The sequence below is a fragment of the Neophocaena asiaeorientalis genome, unplaced genomic scaffold, assembly GCF_003031525.2.
Source record: "Neophocaena asiaeorientalis asiaeorientalis breed wild unplaced genomic scaffold, Neophocaena_asiaeorientalis_V1.1 scaffold239, whole genome shotgun sequence".
NCBI classification, from domain to species: domain Eukaryota; kingdom Metazoa; phylum Chordata; class Mammalia; order Artiodactyla; family Phocoenidae; genus Neophocaena; species Neophocaena asiaeorientalis.
In genome coordinates this window covers 344098-357767 of record NW_020175103.1, presented here as the reverse complement: position 1 = coordinate 357767, position 13670 = coordinate 344098, and the positions used below count along the sequence as shown (strand labels likewise).

The window sequence follows — 13670 nt, the reverse complement described above, 5'->3', positions numbered from 1 at the left end:
CCAAAAATTCATGTGGACTCAAAACCTAAAAATGTGACCTTATTTAGTAATAGGGTCTTTGAAGATGTAATTAGTTAAAAAGACATCGTATTGGATTAGGGTGAGCCCTAAATCCAATGACTGACATCTTTACAAGAGGAGAACATGCAGAGACAGAGATATACAAAGGGGAAAAGGCCATGTGACGATGGAGGCAGAGATTAGAGTGATGCAGCTACAATCCAAGGATTGCCAGGAGCCACCAGAAACTAACATGAGGCAAAAAAGCATTCTTCACTAGAGACCTCAGAGGGAGCATGGCCCTGCTGACACCTTTCTTTTGGATTTCTGGGCTAGATAACTACGAGAGAATAAATTCCTATTGTTCTAAGCCACCCAGTTAGTGGTACCTTGTTACGACAGCCTTAAGAAATTAATACAAATGTGCCAAAAGCACTCAATAAAATAAGAATTGATGGACATTTCTCAACATGATAAAATACTTCAGGCCCAAAACTAGCATTTTAGTTAACTGAGCAACACTAGAGGCTTTGCGGGCAGGAAAAAATAATATTCAGTATTTCTACTGCTATTTAATATTAAGTTGGAGACAGTTGTCAAAGCAATTAACAAGACAGTTAAGGGCATAAGAATTGAAAGAAGTAGGAAAAACGATGTTATGATTCAGTTATAATTATGTATCTGAAAAATAAAAAAAAAGAAAAACTGTGAAACAATAAGAGATTTTAGTGAAGTGGTAAGTTAGAAAAATAACACACAAAAATCAATACCCTTCACATATACCAAAAAGAAAAAATATATATATAAAACACAATAGAGGAAGCCATTAACAACAGCAAAGAAAGGGAAAAGGGGGTGGGAGGAAGGAAGCAGGGAGGGTGGGGAGGGGAGTAAAGGGAAAAGGAAATAAAATGTTAAAAGAAAAAAATTCCTGGGTATAAACTTTAAAAATTTCCAAAATCTATATGAATAAAATTCTAATACACTCCTTGAAGTCACAAAACTATACTTGAACATTGTAAATATATATAATATTCTAATAGAAAAAGACACAACTTCATATTATTGTCATTTATTCCTAAGATAATTTATTAATTTAATGTAATCCCAATAAAAATGCCATCACGTTTTTTCTGGAACTGAGTAATTTTTATAAAGTTTACTTAGAAAAACAAGCCATCAATAATAGCCAGGAAACCCCTAAAATAATGAGCAAAAGCAAGGAGGGAGAGCTAGCCCAACAGGCTTGAAACATACCATAAAACCTCTGTAACTGGAATTGTCTGTTATTGATACAGAGAACAGAAAATCCTATAACAAAACCAGTTGCAAATAAAAATTAGTTTACAATAAAAGCAGTAACTCATATCAACAAAGGAAAGATGAACTTCTAAATTCGTAGCACTGAGATAATTGAATAGTCACATGAATAAGGATTAAATTGAATACATTTCTCACCTTGCATACCAGGATAAATTCCATATGTATTAAAAATTTTAATGTTAAAAAAATGAAACTATACAAATACAAAAAGAAAACATGTGAACTCCTCTATAACCTAAGGAGTAGCAAAATTACCTAATATGGCCCCAAATCTAAAAGCAATATTCTAAATATTTATAAATATGATTATACAAACATTAAAGGAAAAATTTTTGCATTACAAAAAACACCATAATCAAAGAAGCAAATGATAATAGGCTGAAAAAATTATTAGCAATTTATATCATGATAAATGGTTACTATTCCTTCTACATAAATAAAAAAAATTTTTTTAAATGCCTTTTATTTTTATTTAAGATCCATCCACTTTATTTTTTAACATCTTTATTGGGGTATAATTGCTTTAGAGTATTTTTTTGTTTTTGCGGTACGCGGGCCTCTCACTGTTGTGGCCTCTCCCGTCGCAGAGCACAGGCTCCGGACACGCAGGCCCAGCAGCCATGGTTCACGGGCCCAGCCGCTCCATGGCATGTGGGATCTTCCCGGACCGGGGCACGAACCAATGTCCCCTGCATCGGCGGGCAGACTCTCAACCACTGCGCCACCACGGAAGCCCCCATAAATAAAATTTTTAAAAGGAGTAAAAGGCCAACAAATCCATGGAAAAAATAGTTTAGAAGTATGAATAAAGAGTTAAGAGGAGGAAATACAAATGGTTCTTAACTATATGAAAAAAATGCTCAATTTCACTCATAATAAGGGAGATACAACTAAGTTAACACTATGATACAATTTTTTCGCCTATTAGATTGGCAAAAATCTACAGGTTGGATAGCATATTCTGTTGTTCAAGGTTGCAGAGACATTAGTCCATCTGTGGATTGCTGGTAGGAATACAATCCTAAGGGAAGGAGATTTGCAGTATCTAGAAAAATTACATATTTATTTACCCTTTGACCCATAAATCTCTCTTCTAGGAAACTATCCAAAGATATACTGGCAAAAATAAAAAGGTAAGTAGATGCATAGGACTATTTACCATATCACTATTTATAAAGCAAAAGATGAGAAATGATCCAAATAACCATCAAAAGGAAAAACGGAGACAACTATGCACATCAACATAATGCCACTGTAAAATGGAAGACAGAAGGATAAACTAAATTTTGTTTCTCAAAACAAACAAAAAACAACCAAAAAAAAACCTTACTTATATGGAGAGAAAGGTAATACCTTAAGGACAAAAAGAAGTGAAAAAAAATGATTACTACACTATTTTAAGTAATCATTTGTTAATTGTAATTTTGATATTGTAATTATGACCTCTTTGTGTTTATGTAATTAATCAAATAAGTAGTTATGTTGCTGTCATTAATACACTAGAAGGAATCAATAGCAGAATAACTGAGGTGGAAGAACGGATAAGTGACCTGGAAGACAGAATGGTGGAATTCACTGCTGTGGAACAGAATAAAGAAAAAAGAATGAAAAGAAATGAAGACAGCCTAAAAGACCTCTGGGACAATGTTAAATGCACCAACATTCACATTATAGGGGTCCCATAACGTGAGAGAGAGAGAAAGGACCCGAGATAATATTTGAAGAGATTATAGTCAAAAACTTCCCTAACATGGGAAAGGAAATAGCCACCCAGGCCCAGGAAGCACAGAATCCCATAAAGGATAAACCCAAGGAGAAACACGCTGAGACACATAGTAATCAAATTGACAAAAATTAAGACAAAGAAAAATTATTAAAAGCAGCAAGGGAAAAATGACAAATAACATACAAGGGAACTCCCATAAGGTTAACAGCTGATTTCTCAGCAGAAACTCTACAAGCCAGAAGGGAGGGGCACAATATATTTAAAGTGATGAAAGGGAAGAACCTACAACCAAGATTACTCTACCTGGCAAGGATCTCATTCAGATTCCATGGAGAAATCAACAGCTTTACAGACAAGCAAAAGCTAGGAGAATTCGGCACCACAAAACCAGCTCTACAACAAATGCTAAAGGAACTTCTCTAAGTGGGAAACACAAGAGAAGAAAAGGACCTACAAAAACAAACCATAACAATTAAGAAAATGATAATAGGAATATACATATCAAAAATTACCTTAAATGTGAATGGATTAAATGCTCCAACCAAAAGACACAGGCTTGCTGAATGGATACAAAAACAAGACCCCTATATATGCTGCCTACAAGAGACCCACTTCAGCCCTATGGACACATTCAGACTGAAAGTGAGGGGATGGAAAAAGATATTCCATGCAAATGGAAATCAAAAGAAAGTTGGAGTAGCAATACTCATATCAGATAAAATAGACTTTAAAAGAAAGAATGTTACAAGAGACAAGGAAGGATCCTACATAATGATCAATCCAAGAAGAAGATATAACAATTATAAATATATATGCACCCAACATAGGAGCACCTCAATACATAAGGCAAATGCTAACAGCTATGAAAGAGGAAATCGACAGTAACACAATAATAGTGGGGGACTTTAACAGCTCACCGTACACCAATGAACAGATCATCCAGACAGAAAATTAATAAGGAAACACAAGCTTTAAATGACACAAAAGACCAGATCGATTTAATTGATATTTACAGGACATTCCATCCAAAAACAGCAGAATACACTTTCTTCTGAAGTGCACACGGAACATTCTCCAGGATAGATCACATCTTGGGTCACAAATCAAATCTCGGTAAATTTAAGAAAACTGAAATTATATCAAGTATCTTTTCCGACCACAACGCTATGAGATTAGAACTCAGTTACGGGGGGGAAACGTAAAAAACACAAACACATGGAGGCTAAACAATACATTACTAAATAACCAAGAGATCACTGAAGGAATCAAAGAGGAAATCAAAACATACCTAGAGACAAATGACAACAAAAACACGATGATCCAAAACCTATGAGATGCAGCAAAAGCAGTTCCAGAGGGAAGTTTATAGCAATACAAGCCTACCTCAAGAAACAAGAAAAATCTCAAATAAACAATCTAACCTTACACCTAAAGGAAGCAGAGAAAGAAGAACAAACAAAACCCAAAGTTAGTAGAGGGAAAGAAATCATAAAGATCAGAGCAGAAATAAATGAAATAGAAACAAAGAAAACAAGAGCAAAGGTCAATAAAACTAAAAGCTGGTTCTTTGAGAAGATAAACAAAATTGATAAACCTTTAGCCAGACTTATCAAGAAAAAGAGGGAGAGGACTCAAATCAATAAAATTAGAAATGAAAAAGAAGAAGTTACAACAGACAACACAGAAATACAAAGCATAATAAGAGACTACTACAAGCAACTCTATGCCAATAAAAAGGACAACATGGAAGAAATGGCCAAATTCTTAGAAAGATACAAACTTCCAAGACTGAACCAGAAAGAAATAGAAAATATAAACAGACTAATCACAAGCACTGAAACTGAAACTGTGATTAAAAATCTTCCAACAAACAAAAGTCCAGGACCAGATGGCTTCACAGGTGAATTCTATCAAACATTTAGAGAAAAGCTAACACCCACCCTTCTCAAACTCTTCCAAAAATTGCAGAGGGAAAAACACTCCCAAACTCATTCTATGAGGCCACTATCACCTTGAATACCAAAACCAGACAGAGGTACTACAAAAAAAGAAAATTACAGACCAATATCACTGATGATCAAGATCTTTTTTGATCCACCTCCTAGAGTAATGGAAATAAAAACAAAAATAAACAAGTGAGACCTAAGGAAACTTAAAAGCTGTTGTACAGCAAAGGAAACTCCAAACAAGACAAAAAGACAACCCTCAGAATGGGAGAAAATATTTGCAAATGAATCAATAGACAAAGGATTAATCTCCAAAATGCATAAACAGCTCATGCAGCTCAATATTAAAAAAACAAAACAACCCAGTCAAAAAATGGGCAGAGGGGCTTCCCTTATGGCGCAGTGGTTGAGAGTCTGCCTGCCAATGCAGGGGACGCGGCTTCGTGCCCCGGTCCGTCTGGGACAAAGTGAGAGAGTGGCATGGGCATATATACACTACCAAACATATAATAGATAGCTAGTGGGAAGCAGCCGCACAGCACAGGGAGATCAGCTCGGTACTTTGTGACCACCTAGAGGGGTGGGATAGGGAGGCAGGGAGACGCAAGAGGGAAGAGATATGGGGACATATGTATAACTGATTCACTCTGTTATAAAGCAGAAACTAACACACCATTGTCAAGCAATTATATTTCAATAAAGATGTTAAAAAAAAAACAACTAAAAATAGAATTACCGTATGACACAGCAATCCCACTAGTGGGCATAAACCCAGAGAAAACCATAATTCAAAAAGACACATGCACCCCAGTGTTCATTGCAGCACTATTTACAATAGCCAGGTCATGGAAGCAACCTAAATGCCCATCAACAGACGAATGGATAAAGAAGATGTGGTACATGTAGACAATGAAATATTGCTCAGCCATAAAAAGGAACGAAATTGGGTCATTTGTAGAGATGTGGACGTATCTAGAGACTATCATGCAAAGTGAAGTAAGTCAGAAAGAGAAAAGCAAATATTGTATATTAATGCATATATGTGGAATCTAGAAAAATAGTACAGATGAACCGGTTTGCAAGGCAGAAATAGAGACACAGATGTAGAGAACAAACTTATGGACACCAAGGGGCAAAAGTGTCAGGGGAGTGGTGGTGGTGGGATGATTTGGGAGATTGGGTTGACATGTATACACTGATATGTATAAAATGGATAACTAATAAGAACCTGCTGTATAAAAAAATAAATAAAATTCTAAAACCAAAAAGAAAGAAAATATATTAAAATTCAGTTATAACAATGAAGATCTGTGGCATCTGAGTCACAGCCTACTCCCTCTCCAGGCCAGCCTGATGGAAACTGTACTCCAAACTATACAGCCAAGAAAACAGGGCTCCATGCCCCCTACCCCCCACCCAGTTTCCACTTGGAGAACTATAATATCTTCCCTCCATTTCTAATCCTGCCCTCAGCTCCTTCTTGCAGAGGTTAAGTTCTGGACAAGTGCAGCCAAGAGGTGAGGGCTCCTGTCTTTCACCGAGTCCCCACTCATGGAAAAGAGGTTCTATTTTATTGGAGGGCTGAAAATACTGGGGCCCCTTTATGCCCAGCATGAGACAGAGGTTCCAGGCCAGGAGAGAGATGCCAAGAAGACCTGAGCCTATTGCTTCTTGCCCAGCATCCAGCTACTATAACAGGAGTGCCAGTCATAAAGAAGTATGCCACTGTCCCTGCCCCCAGCTGAAATGCTGAAGGGAATCCTTCAAGTTGAGCAAGGTGATAAACAGAATACAAAACTGAATGAAAATATACAACTCCCTGGTAAAGGTAAACATATAGATAAATATAGAATCCTGTAAAATTTATGATGTAGGTGTACAAGTCACTTTTAAATCTGGCATAGAATTTAAAAAACAAAAGCATAAAAATTAATTATAACTCTAAGTTAATGGTTACACCATATAAAAAGATTATTTGTGTCATCAATAACAAAGTAGGGGGCTTCCCGGTGGTGCAGTGGTTAAGAATCCACCTAGCCAATGCAGGGCACATGGGTTCGAGCCCTAGTTCGGGAAGATCCCACATGCCGCGGAGCAACTAAGCCCCTGCGCCACAACTACTGAGCCTGTGCACTTACAGCCCGTGCTCTGCCACAAGAGAAGCCATTGCAATGAGAAGCCCATGCACTGCAATGAAGAGCAGTCCCCGCTCACTGCAACTAGAGAAAGCCTGCTCACAGCAACAAGGACCCAACGCAGCCAAAAATAAAATAAGTTTTTAAAAAAAGTAAGCCTCTTTCTTTCCACTTTACATCGAATCTGTTGGCTTCAGGGGACCCTGAAGTTACCAGCAACAAAATAATGGCATGGAACAGATAAGAGAGCTTGATAATATGGGAGCCCAAAATTCAAGGGTCTTTTTCCTCTGAGTCTGAGCCTCCACATCTCTGGGCCTGTACTGAAAATCAGGACTGAGAGAAGGTAAAATAATTTGGTTGAGGAGAGAAAAGCCATTGATTCCATATACTGTACTTGGTTCTCTACAGCTGTTTTCAATCAAAAAAATGGAAGAAAAATGTATTCATAGATGACAAGAGTTTTGTTGCCTTTTTATTTTCTGGTTAAAAGACTGATAGAAGATTCTGATTTCAATCCCAGTTGGTCCTCTTTAGGCTTTTGACCTGAAGCATGATTTAAAGTAAGTGGGGAACCGCTTTAATACACTAGGTCCCACTCACTTCACTGTCCCTGAGACCAAGCAGTCATATTCACTTAGGACTTATGGTTCTTCTCACGTTGGCACATTTGTTAGTCTCTGCAGTTGTCCCTCTGTGCTGCAGGCAGCACCTCACTCTCCTTCATGGCAAGGGTGGTGTACATGGTGGTTCTCCCTAAGGAAAGCTTAGTGTTTAAACATAGTCCAGAGGGAACGACAAGAGAAATACCCAAGCAGAGAAAAAAGCTTCCTCTGATTCACCAGTTTTTGTAGGCTATGAAAAGACATGGATCATATGAGCAAGAATATTCAAAAGCGGAAATTCTAAAACAGAATCCTATTAAGATGCAGGCTGGAAGAGGCTGTTGACTGTGCTGACTGCCAAGCTCTTCAGAGGCAAGAGGTCTGGTGAGGTCAGATATGAGTGTATTTAAAAGCTGATGAAGAAGACTGAGGTGACCAGAATTATCTATTGATATGACTATATTAATGATCCTCCTTTGATCCTTTTGTCAGATAGAGAAAGGGGGAGTATATCCTGACTTCCATGTGCTGATTGATATTCCCCCAGACAATTCATTGTCAATGGTTCATATCTTTAAAATTTCAAGGTATACTTTGTGCTGGAGACACTGCAACTTCTTAACACTGTAAAGGAAGCTACCCCTTTGCCAACATCTACTCAGGTGACTGGACTAATAGTTCTAATGTGAGCATCTTTGCTAAAGATTTAAGAGTTATCATCTATACTGAAAGCACATATGACTTCGAATTTTTGTGATTTTGGAATGCTATAATACGGAAACACAGAGGTTTTTATCTGTCTTGGGAACCTCAATTAAAAATTGGAAAATATTAATGATTTATTAGAGAAAAATAGCATCTGAAAAATAGCTCAATTATGAATAGTGAATACTATTCTAAAGGTAGAACTTTGAAGCTAAATAAAAATGTATTGTAAAAACAGCTTCTCAATATGATTTTAAGAATCCAGAAGGACATATTCAAAAATAACAATCTACCATTACAGAAAGATATTGGCCATCTCAAAACTCTCATACATAGCAAAGGATTTTGGTGTTCCCAAGATGACCACCTGGTGGCGCCTAAGTCATTCTCCAGAACTTTGATGCTTAAATTACCAATACATAAAAGCACTTATAATGGTGAGGACAAATTCCCCCAAACTTTCCAAAGTTATGGTTAGGAAAACTTTACCCAAGAAGCTCTCTGGGTAGCTGAATCTTTTCTATCTGTATTTATCATACCTCCCCTTCCAAAAAAGAAAAGAACTAAAGTTATGGCAAGGCTTCAATCCTTTATCTCAAAGACCATCTGGGTATTTACAAATAGATTTCATTCAGTGGTCCAAATTTTTAAAAAATTTATTATGTTTCAATAATATCTTCAAAAGTAAAATTGTATAATTTTTGGTTGGAGTGAAGCTTTCTCTTCCAAAAGACTAATATTTTAACTTAGTGTTGTCCAACAGAACTTTTTACAACAATGGAAATGTTGTGGATCTGTGCTGTCCAAATGGTAGCTATTAGCCACATGTGGCTATCGAGCACTTGAAGTGTGACTAGGGCAACAGCTCTGTTACCAATATATAGTATCTTTTACAGTTTACAGAGTTTATTTCTCTATTTGGGAAATACCTTTAGCACTCTTAATTGACAGAGAAATTCACTTTAGAGGTGAGATTCTTAAGATTCTCCCGTTAAGACATACATTTCATTGTTCTTATCATTCTCAAAACTTTGAGAAAGTAGTATAAATTCATGTTTTTTTAAATCAACATTTTCAAGTTTTCAGAAGAGCTTTCTTTAACATACCTTCTGACAAGAGCTAGGGGAAAGACTTATATAAAGAAGGTGCAGAAGCAGAGAAAGAAAATTATTTGATTGGCTATAGCTCAAAGCCTAGTTGGCTGTTTGTGACTGGTTGTCCTTATTGTTTCTATTTTGTAACCTTGAAGCATTTACAGCCTTAGGTTTAGTTTGCTTAGGTGGACATTAGAGCCACCTCAGTCTATTGGCCTCCTTGTTCGATTAATTTAACAGCCCTAACATAGGCAGATTCGGTAGGGGGTCCACGGAGAAAGACCCCCTACTTCTCTTCTTGACATAAGAGAAGCCATTTTAGACCTAAGCCATTTTGTGATCTAAGCCTGGCCACACTGCTTGCCCTTGCAGAAGAAGAAGTCTCAGTAGTTAATGATTTTAAGGGGAACAAAAGAATATAAGAACAAACAGCTATTATCACAACAGGGAAAGAACCATATCAGAGGCAATATATCAGTTGTAAAGACTCCCAGTTTTGTTTCAAAGGTAAAGATTAGCCTGAAGCACATTCTTGAACTGTTGTGCAGATCCAAACCTTCTCTAGCGCTCAACCACCAGACTAACTGGAACCTAAGGAACGATAATGCTGACCTTTGGTAACCCTTGTGACTTCAATCAACTAGAGCCTGGACTCTGTCAACCTTTGCCCCGATTCTATGCTGAATTCTCTCCTGCTTGAGCCCCTTCGTGAATATGCATGTACCCTTAACTTAAAACTTCGCCAATTTTGCCGTTCAGGGAGACACAGCTCTGAGAAATATCCCCAGTGTTCTCCCTAGCAAGTAGTAAATCCTTCCTTCTCCCACTCTTTCGCTTGGTTGTGTCTTTTGGCTCAACACTCACCAAGAGGTGAACTCAGTTTTCAGGTAACACTAAGATAATATGATCTATGCCACAAAATCCCCATAAACCTTTAACATATAACATTGTTAGAGAAATCTATAAAGTTTAGATCAATTCTTCCTTTGACAGATTCTATCTTGTTACTGACAGGGTTCCAGACATACAACTCCTAAATATGACACTTTAGCATATTGAATATTTTAAGCTGAAGGAATTTGAGAAAACAGCAGAAGCAGAAAGGGCTCTCTGACCTCCCTCCATTACCTTTTTTTCCTGAAACAGGTCATAAAAGGTGACCTGTGACAGGTACTCTCCGTATGCAGGAAAGAAACACCCTTATCTCCAAAGACAAAGGGATGCCAAGAAGAAAGAAGACCCCTAAAAGACAAGCCTTGCTAAATTTCCCCCATTTACCACAATGTCCTTAACTTATGTCGATGAAAAATTAATCTATAGATGATCTAAGAAAGAAATGGAAAATATTATTTGAGCCAACCTGAGGATTATAACCTGGAAGACAGTCTTTCAGAAAGCTCTGAGGAGGAACTTCCCTGGTGGCACAGTGGTTAACAATCCTCCTGCCAATGTAGGGTACATGGGTTTGAGCCCTGGTCCAGTAAGATCCCACATGCCACGGAGCAATTAAGCCCCTGCACCACAACTGCTGAGCCTTCGCTCTGGAGCCCGCAAGCCACAACTACTGAGCCTGCATGCCACAACTACTGAATCCTGTGCGCCTAGAGCCTGTGCTCCACAACAAGAGAAGCCACCACAATGAGAAGCCCACGCACCACGAAGGAAGAGTAGCCCCCGCTCTCTGCAACTAGAGAAAGCCCACGCACAGCAATGAAGACCCAATGCAGCCAAAAATAATAAATAAATAAAATAAATAAACTTATAAAAAAGAAAGCTCTGAGTACTGTTCCACCCATTAGAGGTCAAAGTACAGTTATATAAGTTTTTGAGACAATATGTCATTTGATAAATACGTCAAATGACATAGTGACAGTTTACACAATCTAGATCTGCATGTACAAAGCAAGTAGTGGGTCATCCTGACCCCTTACAAGTTTAAGGAGGGATGTTATCTCCTAAGGAGGTCTGGTTAATGCAGATGCACGATACACACTAAAGGGGAGAGAGGACACCCAAAAGGGCAGAGAAAAAATTCATGTTTAAATTTTTCTTGTTTTATCATAAAATATGAATTTTATTTCAACATCTATCATATGACTCTCCACTATGCCTCAAACTTAGCATAAAATACACAGGTCTAACTACTTCTTTGGGTCTTCATTTTCTTATGAGGGTTCCCATGTCATAATAAAACTTATACTAAATAAGTTTGCGTGCTTTTCTCCTGTTAATCTGTCTTTATTGTTTCAATTTTCAGACCTAGTCAGGGACCCTAAAAGGGTCGAGGAAAATGTTTTCCTCCCCTACATTACATTCCAACTTTTCAAGTATTGTCAACTATACAGTCCAGCAGGTACAAGTTGCAAGAGATACTACCAGACCCACACATACATGGGTCAGGAAACCGAGAATTTTGGAAAAGACAGCGTGAAAGGTTAATCTTAGAACTACATCGGGAAAGGACTGTTTCAGGTATTGTTTTTGTTTGTTTTGTCCAGGTCTTGCAGCATGCGGGATATTAGTTCTCCGACCAGGAATCGAACCCGTGTCCCTAGCAGTGGAGGCAAGGAGCCTGGGTCACTGGACAGTCAGGGAAGTCCCTCAGGTATTGTTAAACACAAATATACCCTTAAACTCTGGAGCAAACACTCAGTGGCAGGTTTAGCCTGGGCAAAAAGTGCTTATGCCCTGGGGCCTCTCCTGGCCAAGTATCTCCCTAATGATACCAGGGTTCCTAGAATTCTCTGCTCAAACAGCTCTGATCCTCCCTTCTTCCAGGCCCTGCACAGGCCTCCTTCTGAATCTATCCTCCTGGGGGCAGACCATGACATTAATGTGCATGGTCCTAGGCCTAGGAGGTGGCCCTGGAAGGGCCAAGGGTATGTATGAATCTTGGAAGTGTGTGTGAGATGTTCACACGTGCATGTGTGAGGCCCTTCAAAATGTGGGATGGAGACAGGAGTGGTAAGAATAGGGGGTAGGAGTGTGTATCTTTATTTTTTGATTGATTCCCCTCCTTAACTCATCTTTTACAATTAGCCAATCACATGCTACTTCAAGTCAGGTAAAAAGGGGAGAACTTATTTAACACAATAGAGAACTTCTATCTAGATCCAAAGCTTACATTGTACTTTAAAAGTTACTCTAAAGTCAGGAACCATGAAAAAAAAAAAGTCAGGAACAATAAGTCAAAGAAATGCATATAATGTATAAAAACAGAGAGATGGAGAAAAGAAGAAAGGGAGGCTGTAATGGGAAGAGAGTGGTAGGGAAACCCATAGGAAAGTTTTCCTCTCCGAGTATCTATTCCTTCACTCAGGAACAGCTCAGAAAACGAAGGAATCTAAAGAAAATTTCCTTCACATTTTCAAAAGTTCAAATGGACTTCACATTTGTTCTTGTTTTTTCTCCTTTCTGTGTTTCTTGCCCTTAGATGATACTGCGAAACGTAACTATGTAATTGTGCTTGTTAATTTGGTACCTCGCTTGTTTTTCGGTTTCTGGAGTCCTGAGCGGTTTGGTGCTCCCCCAGCCTCTTTAATCGTGTCTTTCGCTAGTTGACTCAGCTACCCAGTGTGGTGCCACGGCCCTAGAGCAAAAATGCGTCCATATTAAAAACAAAATAGAGTCGGTTTGTTTTCCTTGTTTTTTCTGTGACTTAAAAGACCTGAAGGGAACAAAAGAATCAGAAAAGAGGCCAGACGGCGGACATTCTCAGCAAACGAGAAGGTGCCCAGGAACGATTCAGTACTAAAAATATTAATTGTTAAAAGGAGAAAAACCCTGGAGGTGCCGGGGATTGAACCCGGGGCCTCGTGCATGCTAAGCACGCGCTCTACCACTGAGCTACACCCCCTCCTTCTAAAAGAGGCTCAGAAATGTTCCTATGACCCGCTACTATATTTTCAACGAAATTTTACTTCAACAAATTCAATCTTTGAATTTTCTATACTGGATACTGTCTTGTAGCTAGGCTGTGAGAAGGCAAACTAAACATTTTACCGAAAGTCCCGTCTGGTCCTGAGCTCTCCCACTACTGGTAACCCTCTCGGACGCCAGCTCGACGGCCACCTGCCGGTGGAGAAGGGAGCAGTCCTGACTGGCCGCCCCCAGGGAAAGGTCTGGGATAAGACCTC

At 38.5% G+C, this 13670-nt stretch overlaps 1 non-coding gene across 1 annotated transcript; it reads right to left on the bottom strand.

The window, feature by feature from the left end:
• Nucleotides 1-13318: 13318 nt before the first annotated feature.
• Nucleotides 13319-13390, bottom strand: TRNAA-AGC (transfer RNA alanine (anticodon AGC)). The gene has a single exon. It is a non-coding gene; the product is annotated as a tRNA-Ala (tRNA).
• Between the last annotated feature and the right edge of the window lie 280 nt (nt 13391-13670).